The following is a 25,901-nucleotide window of genomic DNA, read 5'->3' as shown; positions in this document are numbered from 1 at the left end:
GGCGTGCAGAAGTCCCAGGTTTGATTCCCAGCCAGGGCACACAGGAGAAGCGCTCATCTGCTTCTCCACCCCTCCCCCTCTCCTTCCTCTCTGTCTCTCTCTTCCCCTCCCGCAGCCGAGGCTCCATTGGAGCAAAGATGGCCCAGGCGCTGGGGATGGCTCCTTGGCCTCTGCCCCAGGTGCTAGGGTGGCTCTGGTTGCAACAGAACGATGCCCTGGAGGGGCAGAGCATCGCCCCCTGGTGGGCGTGCCGGGTGGATCCCGGTCGGGCGCATGCGGGAGTCTGTCTCTCCCCATTTCTAGCTTCAGAAAACAAACAAACAAACCCCTCCCCCCCAAAAAAAAGTAGACCTCAATGACCATTCTAAGCTCTTCCCACCCTTTCAGGATTTGGCTTAGGCTATAAGTGTTTGTGAAGTCTCACCCGATCCTCTTTCAAGACAGAATGAACTCCTTGCTAATTGTACTAATGACCCGAGTGCACTACGGTGGGTGGTTGATGGGGGCCTAACAATCCTGCAATGAATGTTTCCCAACGTGTAGTGCTCGGATTACCTGCATCGGAATGAGCTGGGGGCATGCTAGAAACCCAGAGTCCCAGGCCTTGGACCATCCCTGCCCAACCCAATTCTAACACAAGGGGTTTGAAGGAGAGTCTGGAACATCTTTTTTTTAATTTTTTTTTAATTTTTTTTAATTTTTTTATATTTATTCATTTTAGAGAGGAGAGAGAGAGACAGAGAGAGAGAAGGGGGGGAGGAGCTGGAAGCATCAACTCCCATATGTGCCTTGACCAGGCAAGCCCAGGGTTTCGAACCGGTGACCTCAGCATTTCCAGGTCGAGGCTTTATCCACTGCGCCACCACAGGTCAGGCCGAAGGAGAGTCTGGAAACACCTGTTTCCTAAGTGCCTACCCCCATGGCTATTCTGCACAGTGATGTTTGAGACCCACTTCTCTGGAGTGTGAGCTCATCTTGTCCATGCTGGTCCCCTGCGGCAAATGCACAGGGCTGCCACTTGACAGGCCATCAGAGAATGAATGAGTGAGCACTTTTCTATGAAAAGGAATGAGGTGGGGTAGGGTGTCCCATAAAACACTCATTGGAGAAAAGAAGCCACGGCAGAGACAGGCTTACCAGATGTGGCACCAGCTGTTGGCACATAAGAAACAGGCCCGAGTGTGAATGGAAGACACATGTTCCAAGCCACAAAAACTTGACATATCGACTTTGGCAAGGCTTGCCAACCACACGGCGCCAATAATGTTATTAATGCTGAACGTATTTGCCTGACCTTATCAGGCCTTATAAAGAACACAGGAGTCTAATTAAGTTCAGATGCCAGCACCTCTAAGTTCTTTCTCGATAGCTACCGAGCCCATCATTTACCCTGATGCTCCTGAAATGATTGGTCTTTAAAAACCAAAGGAAGCTGGTCATTAGCATGTATAAGGTGCTTGTCATGATTTGTGGTAAGACCAAGCTGGCAGCCAGAGATGGAAGGTATTTCATTCTGCTTGGCACAACACCAGGCAGCTGGTAGGAGACCCGGCCTTATCACCCATCACACTCACCGCAGGGCTCTGCCCTCCATCTCCTTCCATTCAACATGCACACAGCTGGGTTGGAAGGGGACACTGATGGGCTTGCTGATCAAATGGGTAGATGACATAAGCTGGGGAAGAAGCCAGGATCTAAAAAGGATCTGAGTCAGGAGTAATTTATAGGGGCTGATGGCAGGTCTTATATTTGGACTGTCTCCACCCTCAAAACAAATATTAAATAGTAACTTAAAATAACAGCAAACACTGATATAGCACCGTGTGCCAGAAACGCTTCTGAGCACCTGTGTACATACCCATTCACTTATTTCTCAGCACCCTATGAAGTAGATTCTGTGGCTGTCTTCATTTTTTAAGATGAGGAAACTAAGGCAAGAGCAGTTCAGTAACTTGTCCAGGGGACTATAAACATTATTATTTATTTTTTGGTTGTTGTAATGATTGTTTATTTTTATTTTTTGTGACAGAGACAGTGAGAGAGACAAAGAGAGGGACAGACAGAGATGAGAAGCATCAATTCTTCATTGCAGCTCCTTAGTTTTTCTGTGATTGCTTTCTCATATGGGCCTTGACTGGGGGGCTACAGCAGAGCGAGTGATCCCTTGCTCAAGCCAGTGACCTTTGGGCTTAAGCCAGTGACCATGGGGTCATGTCTATGATCCCACGCTCAAGCCAGCGATCCTGCACTCAAGCCCATGAGTCTGTGCTCAAGCCGGTGACCTTGGGGTTTCAAACCTGGGCCCTCTGAGTCCCAGTCTGACACTATCCACTTGTGCAACCACCTGGCCCGGCTGTAATGATTGTTTATTTTCATTTTACTTATTTTGTTGATTAAAGGTGTGTTGGAGTCTTGACTGGGTTAGAATAAGATTGGATCAAATGTATCACAATGCATTAGAAGCCAGGGAACCCTAAGGAACACTTTCCTCTGCTTAGGAGCCTCTGGTGGGGTGGCGGCGAGGTAGAGCTTTTCCCACACTTAGGCTTAATCATACGTGGGAGAGTCTGATGGATAGTAGGGTGGATTGCAGGACAACTGCCAGAGTCCCTGAGACAGAATTCACCCGGAAGAAAGAAGTCTTGCCAGGAAAGAAAGACTCCGCAGCAGAGCCTGAGCTCTGGAGCACAGTGGTCCTGTGGTGCCTCCGAGCCTCTGGGTTTTGATCCAGTCCTCGGGATACTCAGGTGACATCCCTTTTCCCAATATATCTATACATGAGATGTTATTTATTTATATACTTATTATTAGTTTTTTGGTTTTTTTTAGTGAGAGAGAGAGAAAGAAAGATGAGAAGCATCAGCTTGTAGTTGTGTCACTTTAGTTGTTTATTGATTGTTTCTCATACGTGCCTTGACCGGGGGGCTTCAGCTGAGCCAGTGACCCCTTCCTCGAGCCAATGACCTTGGGCTTCAAGCCAGAGACCACAGGATCATCAACATGACCTTAAGCCAGTGACCTTAGGGTTTTGAACCTGGGATCTCAGTGTCCCAGGTCGATGCTCTATCCACTGCGCCACCACCAGCCAGGCTTCTTTTTATTTATTCACACAAACATTTCTCTATAATAGTAAACCTTAGAGAATAATTCATGAAAATGCTGCAGTTCTGAAAGCTGGGAGTCCCAGACCAAGGTGTCAGCCAATCTGGTGTCTCCTGGTTTACAGATGGCCATGTCCTGTTGTCTCCTCACAAGGCAGAGAGCAGAGAGAGCTGTAAACATTATTGAATTGGACTTCCTTCTTCAGTTCCACCCACCACGTCTCCCCTTTCTTTGTAGCTGCCATGTGTTTTGAGTATTCCATTGATGGAGCATTCACTACCACCTCCGGAGGCAACACACGTACGTACGTACGTACCCCCATTATTTTTGGTAGGCTTCGACTTTGCAGACAGTTATTCCTTATGTTGATTGTAGTGAAGCTGTGTTTTAAAAAGGGGTAGCTCAGTTGGAGCTATTAATCTGAGGTGCCTTCTCCCTAAAGTACAAGTCACTGAAGTCACTGTGGGCTTCCACTACTAGAGATACAGAGTATGGACTGAAGGAGTTGACAGAGCCCTGCCTTTCTGGGTTGCACATCCACACTCAGACTGCTCTGTTCAGTTCTGGGCAAGTCCATGAACTTGGGAGGCAATTTAGGAACTGAGCTTTTTGGAGAGGGGGAGGTGGTCAGTGAGAGAAACTGAAACCAGGACTCTGATGAAGGAGATGAAGATACCTGACTGGGAAATGAGAAGACAGATGGGGCAGGGAGTATGATGACTGTGTCAGAGAATGGTTTCGGGCCAAGGACAGAGCCCAAGTGAGTAGGTGGGCAGGAAAGGCTGACTTTCTTTTTCAAGTAAACTTTTTAGTTTGAGATGTTTTGATTTACAGGAAAATGACGAATATAGTACAGAGAGTTCCCATATATACTACACACGAGTTTCCTCTATCATTACCATCCTATTATTAGTATGTTAATGAGCCAGTATCAACACATTTTTAACTGAAGTCCATACTTTATTCAGATTTCTTTAGTTTTCACCTAAGATTCTTTCTATTTCAGACTCAATTCAGGATACCACATCACATGTAGTTGTCCTGTCTCTCCAGACAGGAGGCTCCTCTTAGCTGTGACAGTTTTTGTTTTACTTTCCTTGGTTTTGATGACCTGGACAGTTTGAGGGCTACTGGTCAAGTATTATGTTTTGTTGAATGTCCCTCAACTGAGAGTTTCCTGATGTTTTTCTTGTGTTTAGCCTGGGGTTATTGGTTTTTGGAAGGAAGAGCACAGAGATAAAGAACCATCGTCATCCCGTCATGTCAAGGGTACATCCTCTCAACATGACTTGTCCCTGTTGATGCTGACCTTGATAACCTGGCTGAGGCAGTGTTTTGTCAATGCCCTCCCCACCTTTCCACAATGCATCCTTTAGAAGGACATCACTATGCAGTGCCCACACTTAAGGAATAGGGAGTTATGCTTCACCTCCTTGAGGATGAAGCATCTACAGATATTATTTGGACTTCTTCTACATGGGAGATTTGTCTAGTCCAGGGGTCCCCAAACTACGGCCCGCGGGCCACATGTGGCCCCCTGAGGCCATTTATCTGGCCCCCACCGCACTTCCGGAAGGGGCACCTCTTTCATTGGTGGTCAGTGAGAGGAGCATAGTTCCCATTGAAATACTGGTCAGTTTGTTGATTTAAATTTACTTGTTCTTTATTTTAAATATTGTATTTGTTCCTGTTTTTTTTTTTTTTTTACTTTAAAATAAGATATGTGCAGTGTGCATAGGGATTTGTTCATAGTTTTTTTTTTTTTATAGTCCGGCCCTCCAATGGTCTGAGGGACAGTGAACTGGCCCCCTGTGTAAAAAGTTTGGGGACCCCTGGTCTAGTCTCCCTCATCCATATGTTTGCTCAATTTGTTTCTATCATAAAGATTCACAAGATTCATTTTATACTTTCAGTTGTAATCCAATGCCACTTTATGTTGTTGCTTTAATTCCTCCAGCTTTGGCCACTGGAATTTCTTTCAGTTGGTTCCTGACCTCTTTGACATACCCCATAATTGTGGATTTTTGACCATCTCCTTACACTCTACCACTACCAGATGCTCTGGGTTCATCCTATATATACATTTCCTGCCCTAGTCCTAGAAGCAGACATTTCTCCTGAAGGCCCTGGTTCCTATTGGAGAATAGTTTTAGAAATCAAGATCTGGGGACTAGGTTTGCTTGTTGCTGTTGGGGTATCCATTGTTTCTAGGCCCTTTCAGATGACAAAGCAAGGAGGTATTCTAACTCATACACACACACACACACAGATGTATGTGTGTATATATATAACTATTTCTATATGTAACCATCTGTACCTAACTAAACATGAGTTCACGCTGATGTCTTCAACTCAAATTCATTACCACATGAATCATTCTATCCTAGGGGAGGCTGGTTGTTAAGCAACAACAACAACAAAAATTTTGTAAGATGATGGATGTGTTAACTAACTTTATTGTGGTAATCATTTCACAGTACACGCACATGTCAAATCATCATGTTGTATACCTTAAAATTACACAATGTTATATGTCAATTATATCTCAGTAAAGCTGGGGAGAAAACTTCATTAAAAAAACATTCTGCAAATTTGGAGCTGGTTGCTTCTAGAGGTAGCAAATGTTCCATCACTGAGTGGATCCAAGCAGACTGGGCAGCTGCGAGGAAAGGGGTGGCTGGAAAAGTTAGTTCAACCTTGACTATGTTCAAGGTCCCTTCCAGCCCTATGACTGTTGAAGCAGAAGTGCCACACAAGGAAAGGGTATGCATGGCTTCCCAGACAGACTCATTATTTTCTAGCTTCCAGAAGTCTAAGATCTGGACAAGGAGAAAGAGCTGGCATTTCCAATAAATAAAGTAAGCACTATTCAACAGGTAGGAAATTTATGGCATTTGTAATCCAAAGGAGAAAAAACAGTCTTAAAATATAAATGAAACTCCAAAGAGATTTTAAATTCACAGATGTCAGCCAGAATGCATTATGAAAGGGGAGTGACACTAGCTGCTATGGGAGGGACACATGCCAAGGGACAGACATCTAAGGAGCTAAGCCTGCTGTTTCTTTAAGAGTCTTGGGAGTCCATAGTCAGAGGGACAATTCTTTATATTTTATGACCGGAGCCCAGGGAAAATGTGGTAGCCCAGAGTCCAAGAGAAAGAGACAAGAAATTGACAATCCTGAACACACAGAGGGAGCTGGCTTTCCCAGGAAGGCGAGGCCGCCCCAGTTTTGGGGTGAGTTGGAAATAGAATGGACATCCCATTGCAGGAAAGAGGAACCCCTCCTCAACTAGCAGTTCTTCCTTCCTGCCACAGCCTTGTCCAAAAAGAACATAAGTCACCTCTGTAGGAAAGAAGAGAGAGAGGAAGGGATAAAGAGAGATTTCCTCCACCAAGGATGATTCCCTCCCCAAAGATTCTGAACCAGTACACCTGAGACGGGCTCAGAGATGTACTTTTATAACCCGCAGGTGACTCTGATACTGGGATTTCTCAACCACTTTTGGCGCTATACCAGTGCTCTTAATTCCAGAGTTTGCCCAGGACTGTCCTGGTTCATGCTTGTTGTTCTGGCAATTATTAGTAGGTGACCCTTCCTCCCATGTCAAAAGTGCCTGGTTTGGGTGATAAATTATCATTTGTCTTAAGCCTGATGCGTCTTTGAGCCACACAGGGAAGGAGTCACACATCTGCAAACTGTCCTTTTGGCCAAGCACTGCTATTCTATCCCAGCTCCAACTGGAGAGGGTTTCATATTGAAAGTGAGGGTTCTTGGCCTGACCTGTGGTGGCGCAGTGGATAAAACGTCGACCTGGAAATGCTGAGGTTGCCGGTTCGAAACCCTGGGCTTGCCTGGTCAAGGCACATATGGGAGTTGATGCTTCCAGCTCCTCCCCCCTTCTCTCTCTCTCTGTCTCTCTCTCTCCCTCTCTCTGTCCTCTCTAAAAATGAATAAATAAAAAAAATAAAAAAAAGAAAGAAAGTGAGGGCTCTTTACTGGGGATGAGCAGGGGTTCACGTTGGGGCAGAAGAGGGGTCTAGAATCTCCTGGGGTCAGAGGTTTGGGGGATAAGAAAAAATAGACTGATAGATTCCCCAAGTGTTTTGATGCCCGGCCCCTTCCCCAGGCGCTTGAGAATCACTGCTGACGGAGGGAGCTGGCGGAGAGCGACACGCTGCCATTCCAGCCCCAGCCCTCCCTTTGGGCCCCTTGCCCCTCCTGTCTTCTTCCTCCTTTCTCTTTTCCTCCTACATTTTCCTGTGTCAGTATCAAAGGGCTGTCAATGTGATTCGCCCTGTTGATGATGGCTCTTGAGATTAAAGAGTTAGCTGATCTTTGGTCAAAAGTAACCATGGAAATCTGAGACATTAACCGTTGCCTGCTGGGGACCTCTGATGGGAAACTCTCAGATTCTCTCCACACTCAAGAGAGATGGGCTAAACCACAGGCGACTGATCTGAAACACAGATGTGATCACATCTTTATCCGCACCCCTACCCACTCCCAGCCTCGTAACCCTTGAGGTGCCAAAACCATGCTGAAAGGTGCAAATCTCGCTGACTTCGGAGGCAGCGGGCACAGTCATTGGGCTTCTTCTCTCTCTTCCGTCCATTTCCCACTCCTTGGTGACCGCACACAGCACCAGGGCTTTAAATACCATCTATACACTGACAACTCCCAAATTTATATCATCTCCACCCAGGACCTCTTCCCTGAACTCCAGACTCATATATCCACCGGCCTGCTCGACATTGCTCTTGAATGTTTAATAGACATTTCAAATGTTACTTGTCAGAAACTGCGCTCCCAATCGCCCCTCCAGATCCACTCCTGCCGCCTTTCCTTTCTTATCTCCTGACCTCCGGTGCTCTGGCCCGAAGCTCGAAGTCCTGCTTGACTCCTCTCACATATGACGTCCAATTCATTAACAAGTCCCACTGCCTCTACCTTAAAATATATGTAGATTCTGGTCATTTCTCACAGTTCTGCTCCGGTCTAACCCATCCTCTTTCTTCTGGATTAATGTAAAAACTTTCCAACAGTTCTTTCGGTTTCCCTCTTTTCGTCCCTTCACTCTGTCCTCAACATGGAAAGAGAGCGAGCCTTTCAAGTGCAAGTCACATCACATCCTGCCTCTGCTCAAAGTCCATCTCCTAGCGGCCTTGCTCTCATTAAGGGAAAGAAACAGGCCCTGGCCGGTTGGCTCAGCGGTAGAGCGTCCGCCTAGCGTGCGGAGGACCCGGGTTCGATTCCCGGCCAGGGCACACAGGAGAAGCGCCCATTTGCTTCTCCACCCCTCCGCCGCGCTTTCCTCTCTGTCTCTCTCTTCCCCTCCCGCAGCCAAGGCTCCATTGGAGCAAAGATGGCCCGGGCGCTGGGGATGGCTCCTTGGCCTCTGCCTCAGGCGCTAGAGTGGCTCTGGTCGCAATATGGCGACGCCCAGGAGGGGCAGAGCATCGCCCCCTGGTGGGCAGAGCATCGCCCCTGGTGGGCGTGCCGGGTGGATCCCGGTCGGGCGCATGCGGGAGTCTGTCTGACTGTCTCTCCCCGTTTCCAGCTTCAGAAATGAAAAAAAAAAAAAAAGGGAAAGAAACAGGCAGACCTCAGGGCTGGCACTGTCTGCTGCTGCGGCCACACTTAGACCTGACTTCTCACTCCTCTCCCCTTCCTCACTCTGCGCCGCTCCCACAGCCCCTGGGTTCCTGCCTCGGGGCCCTTGTGTGAACTGGACCCTTTGCCTGACGACTAGGGGCTCCCTCCCTTCCCTCCCCACGACGGGCCAACACTTTAGCTCCCTTCCCCAGTTTACCTTTATTCCTTAGCACTTGCACATCAGGGTGGCTTTCTGGCCATCTAGCATATTGCATCGTTGGCTTATTATCTGGTTTAATGTCTCATTCCCTCACTAGGATGTCAACTCCACAGGGCAAGGGGTTTTATTTGCTGGTTCACAGCAGGACTACTAGGGCCTTGACAGTGCCTCATGCAAGACAGGAGGTTCTCCAAGCATACCGGTGATTGTTCAAAGGAACCGTTAATCTAAGGAGCACATACAAGTAGAATAGGAAATCTTTAATAGGAAAATGATCAGAGAACACAAAAAGACAACCTATTAAGAGTAAACACATCCAGCTAATAAAGATGTAAGAAAAAGCTCATCTTTATTAGGAATGCTTCAAGAAATGCATATTAAAACAGTTGTTTTTCTAGTATCAAAAATAAAACAAATAACAATATCCAATGCTGACATATGTGCATATACACTAATAGAGGGGATATAAGTTTACATAAAATTTTTGGAAAGCACTTCCTATATGTATCAATAGTTCAATTTTTTTTTCATCTTTTGATCAATGACTAGAAATCTGTTCTAGAGAGAGAATCCAAAATTCATATAAAAGCTTATGTACACCATGGATGAATGGATAAACAGAATGTGGTCTACAGTCATACAATGGAATATTATTCGGCCTTGAAAAAGGAAGAAAAATCTGACACATGCTACAACATAAATAAACCTTGAGGACATTATGCTGGTGAGATAAGCCAGTCACAAACTGACAAATATTGCATGACTCCCCTTATATGAGGTACTTAAATAGTCAAATTCATAGAAATAGAAAGTAGACTGGCGGTTGCCAGGGGCTGGGGTGAGTTACTGTTTAATAGGTACAGGATTTTCGTTTTACAAGATGAAAAGAATTCTGTGGATGGTCAGTGGTGAGGTTAGCACAACAGTGTGAATGTTCAAATGTCACTGAACTGTACGCTTGAAATTGGTTAAGATGGTAAGTTTTATGTTATGTGCATTTTAACACAATTAGGAAAAAAAAGCTACAGGATTAAACACAGAGCTACAGCTAAGTTCACCAATTGTTTATTTAGGTCCCTTGGAGAGACAGGAAGTATACCATGTTTGTCAAAGACAAGTCTTATACCATTACAGTGTTTAGCTCATGGTGTACATTTACCTCTGAGAAAAATATTAAAAACAAAAACCAAAATATTAAAAAATATATGCATACCGCTGTTCACTGAGGTAGTAAAACAAACAATATCTATTGATAGGAAAATAACTGCGTGAATTGTAAAACATTTATGCAATGGAATATTATGCGGCTGTTAAAAATCATCTTGACAGATACTTTTATAACCTGGAGGATTCTTGTCCTATAATTCCAGGTGAAGAAGCAGGACACCAAATTTGAAATACATTGAAAACTTCAGTTTGGAAAAAAAGACATGGCTTTATCTCATCAATTCCAAGTCACAGATTCATTCCCCCCCCCCACACACACATTTTAACCTCTCTGAAATGGAACGCGTCTCACTCTCTCTGAAAAGAAGCATTGTATCAAGTGTAATTGCACATTCTTAGTGGCACATAAAGTAATGATGTGCTCCCAAATGATGGTGTCTCAGACTTAACGAAACACAGTGCACAGAAGACTGAAAGTACTGTGCCACAGCGTTAGCCGTAATCATGTGTGTGCTTCTTGATATTTTCTCATATTTTAAAGAAAGTTTATAATGAGCTTGTATTGCTTTTAGAATCAGAAAGGGGAAAAAGTATCTCTTTAATAACTTCATTGCCTGACAGGATACAAAGCACACACTGCTCAGCCCCGGTGCCCTCTGGCTTGCGCCTGCGTTTCAGTGGGTTCTCCCTCCCACTCTCCTCCTCTCGTACTCCAGCACCAACACATTATTCCTGGAGCTCCAGACGCAGCCAGGTCTTGCATGCTTCCATTTCTGTGAAAATGCTCTCTCCTTCCTGCCTGAAATGTCCTGCCTGGGTCCTCTTTCTGCCTGATGGATTTCTGTTTTATTTTTTAATGAACCATCTCAAAAAAAATCTCTCCTCTTGTCTTCCTGTTTACTCCCCACTGAGAAAGGAAGAGTTCCCGCCTCTGTTTCCAAAACATTATTTGCTGCTTCTTCCCACTCTGGCCCTAGAGTTTTAAAAAGTAATCTACATGTCCCCTCCCTATCATCTCACCGATGGGTCCTTGAACATGTGAGACCTGGTCCTCTCCCCACTGAAACTTCTCTCCCAGGTTACCAACAACCTGCTGAATTCTCAACCTTACGAACAACTTCCCATTCCTCTTCTCTTCTGAGCATCTGAGGCATCTCATGGGCACCGTTTCTTCAATCCTCAACCCCTGTTGGCCTGTGGCTTCAGGGACACCTCACTTTTCTAGAATGTTCTTCTCCACTTCTTCTTCCTGACCATTGTCATTCATCCTTTTGTTTAGATGGTCACAGCAATGCCAGTGTCCCCAGCCTCCCTTCCCTGGCTCCATGGTTCTTACTTGGAGGTCCAGCTAGTCTGAGGACAGGCCCTATAGGCACCCCCCCCCCCCCATAAAACTATAGACAAAATTTTGTGATTGTGACAGAATTGGGGCAACAGCCACGGCAATTGTCTCATAAAAGATCCCGTGACCAACAAAGAAAAAAGGTTAAAAATGACTGCCCTACACATTCTCAAGTGACCCCTCTACTTTTCATTTGAAGATAAGATACCACTTATATTTTTATCTGCCCTCAAAGAACTTCTGAACGGTGGCTTCTGCATGGTGTGTGCAAGAGATATTTTTGCATGGGGAAGAGGCGTTTCTCTTAAATCGCAACTCAGCCTGTTCTGCCTACACACTGTAGGAGGAGGGGAGGAAGCTCATAGTCTCCCAGGAGGGGGGTGTCTGTGTGTGGTGGGGAGGATGGGATCGGGGGAGGAACAGCCGGGAAACCTGACCCAGGAGGAGGGGCCGGCCAGAAATCCACCCTGACGTGTAACAGGCACGCTAACTTCGTTGTACGTTTGGTGTATTCGCCACACTGAAGGCGGCGGTTCACCACCGGTTACTGCTCAGGCAGCAAGGTCATCTGCTTACAACGTAGACGAATATCAGAGACAACACAGCGTAGGGCATTCCAGTACAAGCCCTTCTCCCCGACTAGCAAGTCAGCCTGTTTTAACACTTCCCATCTCCTTAAAAATAAAGAAAAACAATCTAGAGGGAGAAGTAAGTCTGGTGGAAATGATCTTCAGAGCTGTTTAACTCTTGAAGATCTAAAACGGACTTCATCTCTAATCCTGGGCATCTCCCCGGCATGCCCTGCACCCCGCCTTGCTTCACCCCTGCCCCTGCTGGGGGCGGGGTTCTCCCCTTCGCCTGTGTGTGGGAGGGGTGGACTCCAGGACCGCGGGGCCAGCTCTGGGCTGCCTCCCGTTAGGAATCAGGGAGGGGCAGCTTGGATCCTAAGGCCAGCATCGTGCTCCCTGCTCAGAGACAGGGAGAAAGACCCCTTTTCTTCTGCTTGATATATTTAGTAACGACCTTAAAGAGTCTGCGAGGCTGAATGAATTGATGCATCTCGCTGCATTGGAAGCAGCTGCCACTGCGCAGACAGGAGGAGAGAGAGACTGGAGGGAAGGGGGAGGCAGGCGGGAGGCGTTGGGAGAAAGGGAGCGGGAGGCAGGGGAGAGGAGAGAGGGAGACTGCGGAGGAGAGCGGCGGGGCGGAAGCCAAGAGGACGCGCTGGCAGCGGCAGAGAAGGGCTGGAGTGTGCTCGAGCCCGGCTGTCTGGCTGTCTGGGCGGCTGGCCTGGATTGATTCGGGTGGCTCTGGAGGGGTCAGTGTAGGGAGGGGTGGCGGTGGGGGCAGGGGGTGGCCAGAGCCTCCTGTTGAATCTGACTAAATGGCAGCACTTAAGGGCTGTGTGAAGGAATCCAATTTGCTCACAGGGAACGTCTACAAATTTATGTTGTCGGCATTTAACACAAAATGTTCCTGGACCAATCCCAGGACAGAGAGGGACCAGGGTCCTGGCTGACTGACTCTTGGCTGGCCCTCACTCCCCTCCCAGAGACTGCAGATGGGGGAGGGGGGCGCTCATGCTCCTGACCTGCCTTCTGGCTGGAAGGTTCAAAAGCCCTCAGACCTCCCAGCTCCTGAGTACAAGGATGCCAGCTTGGGCAGGGCAAGGAGAGGTGGGGAGGGGAGCTCACAGACCTCTCTTCCTTCCTTTTCTTCAGAGAAGTAGCTGAAAGATTCAGCACCACCTGGCATCAAAGAGGAGAAAGAGGATTAACTATGTCGATGCCTGGCCCGGGTCAGAAAGGAACCATCTCTTCTCCCCTAAGGACGTAGGGTTGTCAGGTGGCACCATTTCCGTCCAGCCTGCCAGCCTCATCTCCTTTGTAGCATCCTAATGGACCCTCTGTGTGAATGTCAGGAGGGTGCCCCTTCTTCCAGGTTCCAGGCCGGCACAGCCTCGTACTGGAGGCAGGGCTGGGCTGGGCTGGGGGGATTTCTGAGCCCCCAACTCCCATGCACAGGCTCTTCGTAAATGCTACTTTCTTCCCTGTACCAAGAGCCTCCTCTCCACCTCCTAGAGGAAACAGGAACACCTGGCAGAGTTTGCTCCTGGGTCCATCTGGGGAGGAATCTCCTCACTGCTGCCTCCTGGGGCCACGAACAGCCTGAAGCCTGGACTATGGAAGAAAGAGGAATCATCCCCCTGGGGTGTGCCTCCCTCCCTCAACCACAGCTTCCTGGGACCCTAAAGTGACCATGGACACAGAGCCCAAAGCCCTAGAGAAACAGAGAGGGCTTAGCTGGCCTCTGAGGACTGGGGAGACTCTCCGGGGTAGGGGGTGGCCGCGGGGAGAGCCCTTCCTTGGCTTTCTAGAGCTCAGAAAGGTGCGCTGCGCAGCTGAGCTCTCTTGGAGGGCTTCGCTGATTAGGTGGCTCAAAAGCCCACAGTGAGAGAGTAAACAAACATCTTCAGTGGGTCCTCAGTGCTTACTCTGCTTCTATCAAAGCTCAACGGAGCTGATTAGTGATTTTTAAATGAGGGTAATAAAAAAGGAAACTAAATGCCTTATACGTAGAGGCCACCGAGTTCAGTGGCTACCAGCTGGCCACTGGTTCCAGACTGCCTGGGTTCAAATCCCAAGTCCCCCTAATCCCCTCCAGTAGTATTTTGGCCCAGGGCAGGTTATCGGACCTGTCTGGGCTTCACCTGTCTCACTTGTAATATGGGGATAATAACCTAGGTCCCACCTCACGGGGTTAATAGGATGACCAAAAGAGCTAACACACATAATGTACTTAGGACAGCGTCTGATACGTGGTAAGAGCTTAATAAATGGCAGGTGTTGTTCGTTTCACTAAAAATGCTTTTCCCTGGGTTGGAATTCTGTCTGTGCCATGGGCAAACCAGATTCATGGCTACCCCTCCCATGAAATCTTTCCAGACTTCTCCAGTTAGAATTAATCTTCTCTCCCACCCAGCTCCCAACCACAGTCTGTTCCTGCCTCGGATCCTGAATTTATCACATGCTCTTTTGCATGCCAGATATTTGTGGACGTGTCTATGGCACAACTATAATAGATCACAATCTTCTTGACAACAGGAACTGCACCTTATACATCTTTGTTTCTTCTCAAGTGATTAGCAAGGTTCCTTCACACAGCTCAATAAGTATTTGTTTAATTGAATAAAATGTAGACAAATACAGGTCAGCTCAGTCATATTTGTTCATTTAGGCCTATGGATCATCTCATTGGAAGGTGTGAAATAGATAATTCCCCAAATGACTCAAGAGTCTTTGCTGGACCTTCAGGATGTCACAGGGAAAGTGGGAGGATTTGCCAAGCATGTCTCTGCAGTTAATATTCACTTGCAGTTTCCTGCTGAATTCGTACTGGGTTTGCCTGGAATTTATGGCTAAGTTTGCACCAGCTGGGCCAGGTGGGCCCGTGACAGCCAAGAGGGCCCAGGGTGATTGACAAAGGGGCTTCCACTAAGGCACCTTTTGTGACAGGTTCTAGAAGTCTTTTGGCAAGCTGCTCGTCATGACTGGAGCTCCCGTGTGATGTCTGGAATATTATGGTCGGGGAGCAGATCAGCAGTCCCAGGAACACTGCCTGGCTCACAAGAGAGATGGGAGTGAGGCTCAGGAGCCCTTAACACATCTCCACGGTTTCCTTTTGGGACCGGCCCTGCTCACACAAGGGGACAGGCCACTGTGAGGTCTCCCAAATCAAGTATTGTCACTTTTTTCCCCCTCTGTGGATAACAGTGGCTAGCTAGTACAGTGCCATTCCTGCTGTTAAAAAGAAAGCCAGATGTTTACCATCTATACTAACTGTTTGTTTTTTTTTCCTGAGATAATCTTAATGGCGGCTCTCTGGAATACTAATCCAAATTGGAGACTGAAGAATCCTGGGAGGGACATCAACTCTGAGGTCTCAACAGAGAAACAAGGTCTGGTTAGCAAGGCAACCAGAGAACTAGAAGGCAGCTATGCTGTCCTTGGCAACATCACAGAAAAGAAATGTTGGCTTTATGGAGCTGATTTTTGCTATCAAAACTGAAAACCTAAAATAACTCAAGAAATTGCCTATGGGAATTGATGAGCACTTCACGAGTGTAAATCAGAGTGGCCGGGAGCCAATCTGCACGGTCATCGGCGTGTATGGCCTGACACGGAGCCTTTGCAGAAGACAAAGGGAGGATTTCACAGCAGCCAGGATGCTGGCTGGCCTCTCTGATGCTCCTGAGGGGGCAAGGTGGCCCCCAGGGCCGTTTCCTGGCTGTCCCATCAGTGTCTGAGAGAACTTCAACCTCTGATCCTGGACCCCTGGGTAGGTAAGAGGTGGTCAATTCCAAGGACATAGTCCATCTGATCAAATAGCCAGAATAAGAAATAATGACCTAAGGTCTTGCTACTGCAAGTGTGGTCCATGGACCAGCAGGAGTGACATCACCTGGGAACTTGTCAGGAATGCAGAAGCTCAGGTCCCACTCCAGACATTCCAAGTGAGACTCTGCATCTGAACAAGGTTCCCAGTGATCGATGTGCACATGAAAATCTGAGGTGCACTGCCTTAAGCTCCATTTCTGACAGCCCTCGGGAATGACCCTCTACCTCTTTCCACCTCATTTTTCATACAAAAATGGAGAGACATACTCTCGTTCCTGTTACGTCACAGGGCTGCTCCAGGGCTCCCAGAGGAATGGATGTGAAGAACTGTCATGCTAGCAATGCAGTGGTGGTGGTGCACACATCAACCTCAGCTTGCTTTCTGCTCTCCCCATGCACCACGCTCCTCCTGCCTCAGGGATTTCTGCACAAGCTGTTCCATCTGCCCTATGACACTTGCAGTTGGGTTCCTCAGGGCTCTCATTATTCTTAAGAACCCAGGTGTGGCATTCTTGATACAGGGGCTCTTCTCTCTGCTCCTTGAAACACTAGCTTCTCTTGTCATTCAAGTCTCAGCTGAAAAGTCCTCCCTTCCTGCTCCTCCCAATCTATAGCTACAACCTCTATCCCATCACCCTGATTTGCTTGCTTCATATCTTGTACCATGCTCTGAAATTATTATTTATCTTTATTTGTTTGTATGTTTGCTGGTTCCCTACAAGAGCTCCATGACGGTAAGAATCCAGTCTGACTGGTCTACCATTCTCCCAGCTACTGGAACACTGCCTGGGATGGAAGAGGCATTACATACATTTTGTCGAATGATTTCATGAATGGACATTCGTGTCCAGAAATGTCTGTAATAATCTATGACTGAGGCCGGGGGGGGGGGGCGGGGATGGGGCTGGTTCTTAATTTTTTAATTTTTATTTTATTTATTCATTTTTTTTAGAGAAGAGAGGGAGAGAGAGAGAGAGAGAGAGAGAGAGAGAGAGAGAGAGGGAGGGAGAGAGAGGAGAGAGACAGAGAGAGAGAAGGGAGGAGGAGCTGGAAGCATCAACTCCCATATGTGCCTTGACCAGGCAAGCCCAGGGTTTCGAACCGGCGACCTCAGCATTCCAGGTCGACGCTTTATCCACTGCGCCACCACAGGTCAGGCTGGGGCTGGTTCTTGACTCATCTATGTGGGTATTTCCGTGATGTCTCCTGAAAAAGTCGTGGTCCAAGGGTCTAAGACCTAACCGAAAGTTCTGTCAGAGAAATTCTTCCTCTAAAGCAGTTTCATACTGGCCAGGAGGCAGAGCTGGGCCCTCCGTACGTTCACGTAGCACGTGAGTTCAGTGACAGCCAAAATGCTGCAGCAGTCGTCTGAGAAGGGTGGTCTCCTGACGAGTCCATTGGAAATCATGGGACAGGGTCCCGCAACCTGGGTTAGCCAGCCCTCCGTGCGGTTCCGGGACACAGCAGGCCCAAGCACCCGGGCAGCCAGGGCACAGGGACGTCCCCTCCTGTCTGAGCTCTGGCCTGGGAAGCACCTTCAGGGCATCAGATTTTGGTGTTCAGTCGGGAGCTGGGAAGCGAGTGGATGCAGGGACTGATGTCAAACCTGCTGAGTATTTTGCTTTTCTTCTTTCGGGCTTTCCATGACTTCCTCTGATTGCTCGGCAGGCAGGAAGCGGAGGCTGCTGGTCCGGTACTGGGTGATTCTTCTCGTACCAGTGTGTTTTAGAGCAGCGATTTTCAACCTTTTTCATCTCACGGCACATGTAATTACTAAAATTCTGCGGCCCACCAAAACATATAATTTTTTGCCAATCTGACAATAAAAATAAGTATAATTTGATTCATTCACACTGGACGGCTATTGTTGTGTTGGCCATTGTCATTTTTTTTTAATTTGATAATCTACGGGAAAAGAGGTCAGTGCCCCTGACTGAATAGCCAGGTGCCGCATGTTTTAAACACTCTTGCAACACACCGGTTGAGAATCACTGCTCTGGACTGAGTCAGGCTGATTTAATTCTGATCAGCCATGGCACCAGAGTAGTGGTTCTCATCCTGGCTCCACTCCAGAACTACCTGGAGTTCTTTAACATACTGATGCCTGGGTCCCACCCCAGTCCAATTAATCAGAATGTCTCCGGGTGGAGCTGAGCACCAGGATTTTTTTAATAAGCTCCCCAGATAATTCTAACCCGCAGCCAGGCTCGAGAACCACTGCAGCATTGTTTGATAAGAATCACCAGGGGCACTTGTTAAAACTACCAATTTCCAGGTCTCTCCCCGGACCACCCTGTCAGAAAAGCTCCAAGGGATGGGGGCAGTCTCTCTTTAACAAACACTCTGGGCGATTCTTCTAAGCAAGCTTGGGACACACTGGTCAAACTGCTTCACAATTCAAATGTTCCTCAGGTAAGTTTCCTAAACCTCAGTTTTCTCATCTTTAAAATGGGGGGATAATAGTTTCAATTTTGAAGGACTGCTGAGGACTGCATAAGAAGATTCATGCGAAGCACTTAGTATGTCAGGCGCACAGGGGGTACTCAATAAACAGTACTCGCCACCCCTACCATCACAGAAGGTAGGTTTTGGGAAGCTGTATTTAGCAAGGTAATGTTTCCATTTCAGTTGTGGGCAAATGTTTGGGTTCTGCCTTCCCTTTAAATCAGAAACCATGTCTACCATTGCTTCTAAGCTTCTAGAATCTCCAGTACTATATTCTGTACCCCAAGTCCCGTTCTTGCCGATTGAAGGGAGGGTTTTAATCCACCCTCAGTAGTGTCTGGGAGGAAGTCCTGGGATGTACTTCCACAAAACAAGAAAAATGAAGGAGTACAGGAAATCACCGACTTAAGTGTCATAAACACAAATCGGGTTGGAATACGAGGGCCTTATATGATGTAGTCCAACCTCTTCACACCATAGCCAGGAGGTAGGAAACTTTTAATTTCCAGCAAGCTGATGCCATCTCAGAGGGAGAGAAATTGAGACATCTATAAACCAGGGCAGTGGCTCAAAGAAATCTGGCACAATAAGATGGAAGAATGACTCTATGGAAACATCTAACATTTCTGCAACATCTTATAACACATGTAGACTTAAGTGTTAGACACACACACACACACACACACACACACGGAGTAGCCACCAGCCCCCTTGTTATTCCTTGAATGGAGAGCTGCTAAATGAGAATGAAGCTGTCACCGAGCTCTGGAAAGAGCATTTCGGAGATCTCAGTTAAGACAATTATTGAGGAACACATTTTCAACTCCATCTTGCAATATCAGACAAGAGAAATCTGCAAAAGCCCTCTGATTCTTGACAAGGTGCAGAAAATCATCAAACAGCTGGACAAACAAGGAAGGCATCCTGAACCCATGAAATTCCTCCTAAAATTTTCCAAATTAGGTGAAGAGAAACACATAATTGCTGTCCCCATTTTCATCTGAAGGCTCTGAAATGCTGAAAAAATTGTTGGGTGACCCTATGGGTGCTGTGATTATAATCATTACACATTTCCTGATTATATAGATTAAAAAAGTGCTGTGTGCAAATTGTACAAAAATTGAAAAATACAGAAATCTTAAAGAAGAAAATTAAAATGACATCTAACTCAACCATCTAGAATTGTTAATAGTTTGGTATATTTCCTTCTAGTCTCTTTTTGTGCATATTTAAATGTTTAACAAAGTTAGGATCACACCATATGAGGTCTTATATTATACTTCTTTTGCTTAGTTGTGATATCATGAATATTTCCCTCATGTCTTTGAATATTTCTTTGAATAGAATTTTTAATTATCACATAGTATTTCATCATGTTGGTGTACTGTAATTAACTTAACCATTTTGCTATTAAAAGATAATAAATTTGCTTCAGGGCTTTTAATTTCTATTATAAAAAGGTGCAACAAATAGCCTTGCACATAAATTTTTGATCATATATTTTCTGTTATTTCCCTAAGACAGAATTGTAGAAGTAGAATTACAGTGTTAAAGGGTCTGAGCATTTTTAAGGACCTTAGTACCATCTGACAAACTTCTTTTCAGATTTTTGGACTCCCATTAGCAGTTTGTGAAAATATCCGCCTCTCAGCATCTTTGCCAACACTGAGTAGTATAATCTGCCTAAATTTTTGCCAGGTTTGTTACTGAAAATTAGCCTGATTTTATTCACATCTTAAAAATTCTAAGTGAGCCTGACCTGTGGTGGCGCAGTGGATAAAGCGTCGACCTGGAAATGCTGAGGTCGCTGGTTCGAAACCCTGGGCTTGCCTGGTCAAGGCACATATGGGAGTTGATGCTTCTAGCTCCTTCCCACCTTCTCTCTCTCCTCCTTCTCTGTCTCTCTTTCTCCCTTTCTTTCTCCTCTCTAAAGTGAATAAATAAAATTAAAAAAAAAAAGAAAATATTTTAAAAAAAAATTCTAAGTGAGATTGTATATTATTTTCCTGTCTCTTGTCTGTTTACATCTCTTCTTTTGTGAATTACTGGTTGTGATTATTTAAAAAATTCTTATACAGAGTAAAATGACACGTATCACCTATAAAATTCCTGCACTGGACTGTTATGAGCTTTCTCCTAGCGTCTTACTATGGCTCTAAGTCATGTAGGCTCAGACTTATAAATGGTTACTTTCACCTCTCGCCAGTGGCAAGAAAAATCCAGAACCCATAATCCTATTCTTTTTTTACCTTATCTGATTTCATGAAAGCCTCTGACTCACTCAAATGATAGCTACTGTTGGAAGACACTCATCAATACAAAGGTCCACCAGCACGTGTCAGCATCTATTTTCTCTGCGATGCTCTATGGGCAGAAGTCTTTGATCATGTGTACATTTTCAGCCTCTTCAAGGTCATTCCACACAAAGTCAAATAAGGGTGGGTTTTTGTTTCAGCGCTCCTCGGCACTTCTTTTTCTGATGGTAAGTTATGTCACTAACCATCTTCTAGCATGAAGTTAAATCAGTTGGTGGACAGTAAATCTCTGCTGACTCTGAGGGAGAAATAAAACCCACTCCAGTCTAATCAAATTTAATCATCAAGCTCAAAAATGCTGCCGCTGCCGCTTTAATTCCAGTAACAGATCGTCACACAACTGTCAACATCATTACCAAAACACATCAGAAAATCGGATGAAAGTGCAACACGTAGACAATCATAATCCCTATCATCAATCTCTAGTTGACAATTCAGATTCGAGGTGAGCCCCTAGAGGATATACTTTGTAAATCAACTTTACGAAAGAGCAGTATTAACCCCAGAAACACTTCAATTGTACAAATGCAGCACGGGCCAACTGAGAAAGAGGTATACAAGGAGCAACTCAACATTTGAACAAAGTCTACTGTCTTGCCTATCTGCTTGTTATGGATGACATGACATAACTAAGAGTTGGAGGAAGCTAGTAAGCTATTGTATATTAAAAGCTTACAAATACACAGAGTAAATGAGCAAACAACTTTAGGTGAACAAAAGTCAGGAGCATTGAGCAAAGGGGGTCAATAGCAATTCTGCTGGAAACCATACGGACCTTCAATTTTAGACTCGTGAGCTGAACTGTTGCACAGAGTGGTACTGAGCACGCTTAGGAGGATGGCAGAATAATGCTTTCGAGAATAAACGACAAATAACTATGAAACATGCCAAGGGCAAAGGTGTTGTCTACCATGGGGAGGGGTCCCATCACTAGAGGGATCCACTCAATTACCAGGAAAACCACAGGGTGTTAGAGCTGAAAGGAACCCTAGAAATAATCTCACTTGCCCACAAATACTTATTGAGCATCTATATTGGGTCAGGCACTGTACTTACACTCAAGAAAACAGATTCAGAGAGGTTAAATAATTTGTGCAAGGTCAGACAGATAGTTAAAGCCAAGACATCCACTGAGAAACTAGCATTTCAATTTTTTATGACAAGAGATAGAAAAAGAATATTTGACAGAAATGAGTTACAGAACAAATAAATAATCCAAGACTGTCTTGGAGTCTGCCAGAAGTAGAGATCCCCTTCGCTCTCCTTTGTTGGGCTGTGATCTTTTGCTCACAAAAAGATGGAAATCGCCAGACATCAAGATACAGAAATCAATTCATTCTTCCTTTTCTTTCCCATCAAAGGAAATATCAAGACAACCACATTTCTCCAGCCACCTGCCTAAGAGTAGGATTCTTCAGTTGGCAGGGTGGTCCAGAACCCTGGGCCTGGCAATGGCATGGGGGCTGGATGGCAGCAGACTTTGCCATTCCTCGGCGGAGTGTGGACACACCAGGCAAGCACATCAAAGTGGGATGTGGTTGGGGGAGGAAGTGTTTTGCCCATTCTAATGTTTCAATTTGAGCCCACAGTGTCAGCCAAACATACGTGGACTTGCGTGTGCACATACGCACACTTTTATTTTGGGAAATATAAGGTCAAGCCTTTCCCCGATTTAAGAGAAACTTACAAAGCAAGGAAGCATGCCACCTCCACAAGAGGCTCTAAAGCAGCATTTGCTGATGAATGTTATGTGTTCTCTTGTTTTAGATTTGCGGCCCATCCTTGGGCAGAGGACACACATCCTGTTTAAGAACAACAGATAAGAACTACTGCCTGTTAAACCTCACCTCCTTCCAATGTGAAGGGAAAAATCCTTACCTGGTGCCTGTTAAACCTCACCTCCTTCCAATGTGAAGGGAAAAATCCTCACCTGGTCATGGTGGGGGGTGGGAGGGACTTTGAGGGGAATGTTCTCAGGCTGTGTGTAGGGGATTTTCCAAAGGGTCTTTAAAACAAAGTCTAATTTTTAGGCTTAGAAATGTGTTTCCACCACAGAGTGTGACTTTTAGATAATGAGATGGGCCACTTAATAAGTCTACCAGAACATATTCGTTCAAACGAGTATCCTTCGCGTTCTAAGCGGTCATCCAGAGATGCCAGATAATTATCCCAGGACGGCTGCCATTGTCCCAGAGACTCTGGGGACACCCTGGAGAATTTTATTCAAATCGATGCCACATTATTTGGAATAAGCACAATGGTGGCAGATCCTCATCCTGTGAGGCTGGATGTTATTTTTGGAAACAGTCGAAAGGCTTTTTTGGCATTTGTAGCCAAGGCTGGTGAATAACCAGCTGACTGAGCTGGTGATGTTGTTTTGGGTCCAAATTGAGGCACAGTTATAAGGTCACATGTTGCTGTGTGGTGAAACAGCCCCCCCCCCCCACCCCAGGCCATTTCAAATAAGGAGTCTCAGCTCTGTCTGAGTAATGACAGCACTACTGGACTAGGCGTATGACCTTCCAGCGGGCCACCAAGAAGAGGACAGCACTAATTTGGGCAGGTGTTGCTCAGTGAGGATCTTTGGTTATAAATAACAGAAATGAACGCTGCCTAACTGATGTGAAAAGGAAATTGATTGGCAGGCTACGGAGAAGCTTGCTGGTTCAAAGCAAAGGGTGAAGGACCAGGCTCAGAACAGATAGCTCCAGAAGGAGCCGGAAACCTCTGACAGCCTAGTTCAGGTGCTACCGTGAAAATGACTAAATTTCCAACGTTTCTTCTGTCCCTGCATTGCTCTGCTCCAAGATGACAGTGCCAGGGGACATTCCAATTGGATGTGCTTAGGGCTTATGCCCACCTCTTGGCTCTATGCCTTGGCATCTGATGGAAGAAACTTCAAGGATCTTTTTGGCTTCTGTAGAGTGAGGACAATATTCCCTAACTACCATTTCTCCAAAACTGCCCACCAAAGGGTAAGAGCAATTTCTTACAAGAAAGGATGGGTGTATTTAGGAAAAGAGAGTAATACTAGGCACCAGAAAACTTCAAATATGTACCACCACAAAAGTCCTGCTATTATTATTAGTACTTCTGCATAATGTTATGTATAATATTAAATTTTGCTCTATTTGTCAGCATTTTCCTCACTTTGTAAATTACAATGGCCTCCTTAGCCATCTCCAGTTTTATAAGCTGAAGGCGACTTTTCCCTGTAGCTACTACTGCCTGAAAACGACATCGGTCTGGGGTCTAGTGCCAGACTCTCCAGGCAGAGCCAGGTCTGGTCCCTCTCCCTCAACGCTCGTGAGTCCAGGGACAAAGCTTAGTTCTCCTCTTCCCAACGAAGAGAACAGCACTCTCCCATCTGCACGGATGGCTACTGCAGCTGAATCTGACGATCACAGGGGGGTCACACTATGAGGCTGTGACTATGGATGAGCTGAGACACAAGTGGGAACAGCCTTTGGTCAACCCAAAGGTACATGTGTCTCAGCAAAGTGCCAAGGTCCCTTGCAGACCGAATGTGCAGCTTTCAAGAGAGCCAGCCCCAGCCTGTGCAGGGGTAAACCACCCTCCAGACCAGGCATCCCCAAACTATGGCCCGTGGGCCGCATGCAGCCCCCTGAGGCCATTTATCTGGCCCCCCACCGCACTTCCGGAAGGGCCACCTCTTTCATTGGTGGTCAGTGAGAGGAGCACTGTATGTGGTGGCCCTCCAACGGTCTGAGGGACAGTGAACTGGCCCTCTGTGTAAAAAGTTTGGGGACCCCTGCTCCAGACTTTGCACACGGGGAAGGCCATGGGCATGCAACATGACCACGGTGATCATGCAAGGCAGGCCTCGAGGCCCTCTGGCAGTGGCTGGCCCAGCTTGCCCCGCGCTGAGATGAGAGATCTCCTCATGAACTGCCAAGGGCTCTGGGGAACTCATTTGACCTCAGTGTTCCTGGCCAACGAGGAACAGAAGCATACAACTCTCTACCTCCCTGCTGAGTTTCTCCAGGAAGTTCTTCCGAGCCACAGAGAGTACCAGCAGAGAGTCACAAAAGCTGGGCTTCTGTCTCTAAAAGGCTGTTTTCAGAGGCCCTGAAGGTAATCAAAGCTTCAGTGTGTGGGGAAAGGGATGGGTTCTGGGAGAGGGGAAGTGTGAAGAGAAGATGAGGCTGTGACCCCAGCTGGGAATACGTGTCTCACATGAGGCTCCAGGAGGGAAAGGAGGGCTGCTTGGAGGTGGGATCCACAGAGGGCAGGCGGACTGGGCTCACAAGCAGCTGGCCGCCATATATGAGAGAGTGAAGGTATAGGGCTGGAGCCCGAGACCCTTGGCTGGGACCCTCACCTCTCTAAGCCTCAGTTTTCCAATTTGTAAAATAAGGGCAAGACCTCCATTTAATGGTTTGATCAGAGGTAACGTATGGAAACCATCCAGCCCAGTGCCCACATATGGTGGGCACCCAATAAAGGGCAGCTCTGCTTTTCTGAGATGCCAACATTATATAGAGCAGTTCTTTCCAAACTTTGAGATCACCCGGCCCAGTAAAATTTCAGGACATAAACTTTGCAGCACTAACATAGAAATACCAATGTTTTATTTTGCCAACTAAAGACAGTTTAAAAAACCCCAACAACTACCATCTACGATATGATGACCATAAAAATATTTTTAATACCAAAAAAGCAAAATGGACAAAATCTTAGAATTAAAAACATCAGTCCTATAGATGTACTATTTTTAGCTTATGAAAAAAATTACATCATCCTTATTTAGTTCATTTTGCTACAAAGTGAAAACAACTTTATTGCAGACTGGTCCAGTTCAGGAACCAGTGGCAAGAGTCAAAGAGGCCATCCCAGCTCTGTCCTTAATAACTATGTGACCTTTAGCAAGAGACCAGCCCTCTGGGTCTCACTTTCCTTCTTTATAAATAAACAATAGTGGGGGACCCGGGTTCGATTCCTGGCCAGGGCACATAGGAGAAGCGCCCATTTGCTTCTCCACCCCCCCTCCTTCCTCTCTGTCTCTCTCTTCCCCTCCCACAGCCAAGGCTCCATTGGAGCAAAGATGGCCTGGGCGCTGGGGATGGCTCCTTGGCCTCTGCCCCAGGCGCTAGAGTGGCTCTGGTCGCGGCAGAGCGTCGCCCCCTGGTGGGCAGAGCGTCGCCCCTGGTGGGTGTGCTGGGTGGATCCCGGTCAGGCACATGCGGGAGTCTGTCTGACTGTCTCTCCCCGTTTCCAGCTTCAGAAAAATAAAAATTTAAATAAATAAATAAACAAACAAACAAACAAACAATAGCAGCACTAGAGATGAAAACAGG

General features: G+C 46.4%; 1 protein-coding gene and 1 non-coding gene across 3 annotated transcripts in view; one reads left to right on the top strand and one right to left on the bottom strand.

The window, feature by feature from the left end:
* CRTAC1 (cartilage acidic protein 1) overlaps positions 1–25,901 on the bottom strand; it is a 145,863-nt gene that overhangs the window by 85,478 nt on the left and 34,484 nt on the right. The window lies entirely within an intron of this gene.
* TRNAA-AGC (transfer RNA alanine (anticodon AGC)) lies at positions 8,294–8,369 on the top strand. The gene has a single exon. It is a non-coding gene; the product is annotated as a tRNA-Ala (tRNA).

This window comes from Saccopteryx leptura, chromosome 13 (genome assembly GCF_036850995.1).
Source record: "Saccopteryx leptura isolate mSacLep1 chromosome 13, mSacLep1_pri_phased_curated, whole genome shotgun sequence".
In the NCBI taxonomy this organism is placed as follows: Eukaryota; Metazoa; Chordata; class Mammalia; order Chiroptera; family Emballonuridae; genus Saccopteryx; species Saccopteryx leptura.
The sequence above is the reverse complement of the archived record's forward strand: the minus strand, read 5'-3'. Positions and strand labels throughout refer to the sequence as shown.